The sequence below is a fragment of the Pygoscelis adeliae genome, unplaced genomic scaffold (assembly GCF_000699105.1).
Source record: "Pygoscelis adeliae isolate BGI_AS28 unplaced genomic scaffold, ASM69910v1 Scaffold108, whole genome shotgun sequence".
Taxonomy (NCBI): Eukaryota; Metazoa; Chordata; class Aves; order Sphenisciformes; family Spheniscidae; genus Pygoscelis; species Pygoscelis adeliae.
The window spans coordinates 245664-248922 of record NW_008825498.1 but is presented as its reverse complement, the minus strand read 5'-3'; positions in this window follow the sequence as shown (position 1 = coordinate 248922).

Genomic DNA, 3259 nt, shown 5'->3' with positions numbered 1-3259 from the left:
GAAGGCATGTCCTCTGAGGAGCGGCTGAGGACTCTGGGTTTGTCTAGGTTGCAGAAAAGGAGGCTGAGGGGGCGACCTCATTGCTCTCCGCAGCTTCCTGAGGAGGGGACGTGGAGAGGGAGGTGCTGTCCTCTTCTCCCTGGGATCCAGTGACAGAACACGTGGGAATGGTTCAAAGCTGCATCAGGGGATGTTCAGACTTGACATCAGGAAGCATTTCTTTACCGAGAGGGTGGTCAAACACTGGAACAGGCTTCCTAGAGAGGTGGTCGATGCCCCATGCCTGTCAGTATTTAAGAGGCATCTTGGAAAGCATCCTTAACAATTTGCTTCAACTTTTGGTCAGCCCTGAAGTGGTCAGGCAGTTGGACTAGATGATTGTTGTAGGTCTCTTCCAACTGAACTATTCTATTTATAATTCCAGAAAGCCTCTAAGGCTATTGAGCTTCCAAACAAATTGTGCTTTCTAGCTACAGAATAAGGCAAGATACTAGCCACTAAATCTAAGGCACAGGCAATGCAAGATGTTAATCACAAGGATTTATTTTTAGGGTGTAGTGTCTTACAATCTGCCACAGGGTGAGAAATGAGTGCCTATGCCTTTAAGAGGATAAGATCCTAGTTTACAAGTGACACAAGGAATGGCAATATCACACTGTAATATAACCACTGGGGTTTTAACATCTGGTTGTTAACCATATAAAATAAAATTCTGGACATTAGACAAACATCATCATCATCCCTGTATTCACTTTCATTTGATAGCTTTATTAGTCCCATTTGTGGCTGCTAGCAGATAGAATGTTTGGAGATCTGGTTTGTAATGTTGGAAAAGATCTGGTTTATCTGTTTGGAGATGGGCAAAGTGCTGAAAAATGAAGACTGCAAAGAAGGGGGTAGCGCATACTGCGGTGACAGTGGTGAAGCTTTGCAGGAACAATGATCAGTGTTCTGATGCTAGATTCCAGGCAAGCTTTCCTGCATTATTGTCAGGCTGCACATTAATTTTCATTTTCTACTTACTTCAAGTACAAAACATAAACAGAATCATAATCTCCTGTGCTCAAATAGAAGTAAAGAGACCTCCAAATATAAAAGTCTGTTTAACTCAACAAAAACTTGCATGCATTAGTAGGAGGAAGGGAAAGAAAAAACTTCATTTCCCTGTGTTTTAACCCAAGAGGGAATTTTGAGGCTGTTTCAGTGAACCCGACCAAACCCTCACGTGAAGGTACAGCATTTCTTGTGGCCCTTTACTCATCCCTGTTCTTCTCTAAAGTGCTACAATGACAGCATCAGGACATTATGACAGCAGCTTAATACTAAGGTTGATAGAGGAAGGTCACTTGCGAACTGTAGACCACATTCTCTGGCATGCTCCAGCTGTGGAGTGCTGTTTGTATAACTGACAGCAACCACAGACCTTGTTTAGCCAGAAAATCAAATGGGATTTGCCATCAATATCACAAAGCAAAGCAGGCAAAATACAGTAGCAAATCTCCTTTTAACGCATGGAGACGGATATGACCTATGGAATTCAAACCTGCATTTCAGAACAAAAGGTGCCTGTTTCAGCAGTAATAGTTCAAATCCAGAGCAGTGATCTCACACACTAATGAATCCTTAGAATTAAGGCTTCCTCAGTTAGTTATTACACAGCATAGGGATAAGACAGAGGAAAAATTAAGATGTAGTCTCTGCCCCAATGATCTTACAACTTGTTAAAAAATCCTATTGCAATTACTGTGAACACAGTACTTTCCAAAAGACAGAAAAAACTACCCCTTTTCTAACCCCGGATGCTGCTGTCCACTTTGACTGTACAGCATGCATCTGTAGAACGGTCATCACAGTCACTTAGTCTGTCATTAATGCATCTCCCAGCAGGCCTCATTACAGAAGAATATGTGTATAGCTGTACATTTATAGCAAAAAGAAAGTCTCTGCTAATTATGCAACAGCTGCCTAATATGAGGGCCACCAAATACAAGACGCATCTGAAAGAACAAAACTCAGAGAAACACTTGTGTGAAATAACTTTACAGAGAACCACTGAAAAACTGTTGAACTGAGCTCTCCATTTTCCTTCCCTGTAACAAGAAGTTCCAATAGAATAGTTATCCACTTGTCTACCAAACTGCAGTTAAAAAAATCTTACTTGAAATATGAAAAAGTGCCTTCAGTTGAAAACTTTTTTACCAGTACGTCTGTACAGTGCTAAGGTAAAAGGGAACTTTGCCATTGACTGCAACAGGAGCAGAAAGTAGGAGACCAGTATGTCTCCCAGGGTAAGTCAGTTCATAAGACGTACTTACAGCTGAGCCGGGGACTTAGGAAAAAATAATGAAACAGGATTCTATTTACTCTTAGAACCCTGATCAGCCATACTGCCTTTCATCTTGACGAATGAATAAATTAACGTACTGATGTTTTTTCTTGCTCTTTGAACAATGCCACACACATACTAGAATGCTGTAGTGATGGGTGGGTAGTGAGAGGCTGAGAATTCATAGCTCTGGTTTGATGAAGAACACTTCAGCAGTCTTAACCAGCATTCAGATTATTCATAACGACACATCTTAATTTCCTCTCCCAAGAGAGATCCAGAGAAGCATCATTTAGCCCAGTTAAAGCTTAAATATGAAATTAGGTTTAAAGTAAAACATAATTGAACAGTCACCTTTGCTGTATAGGTATCGTCTGCTCTAGATGTATATTGAAGATGGGCACAAGTACCCAACCCTCACCTCTGCTGAGTAACCTCCCTAGTGGATGCTTGGGCTCTTTTCAGTATCACTCAAACTTTCTTTACCACAGACTGGAACGCTAGAAGACACATATTGTGTCCTAAAACACCCTGGGGTTATTGTGAAAATCAAGAACAGACTCAGCAGTCTCCTCTCAAAACAGAAATCCCTTTTTCCAGATAGGAGAAAGGGGTTTGAGCTAAGGGATCTATGAAGTATCTTTGGATTCAAAGCAAAAGAAGTGAAACAAATGCTGCCCTCATGAAGTTAAGTGTAGCTTTGGCTGAATAGCTAGTGTAGGCTATAGCTGGCACACAGAGGCTGAACTTTGCTTTTGAGAAATCCTATGTTTCTATTTATGTGATACAAGTTTATCAAGGGGAAAAAAGTGACAACCAATCATGATTGTAATTTACATTTAAAATAAGTATTTGTTTTAAATAAAAGCACATATCTACACATAAATATATAGTAAAGCATCACCCCAGGTTTCTGTTTCATGAGGCACATCA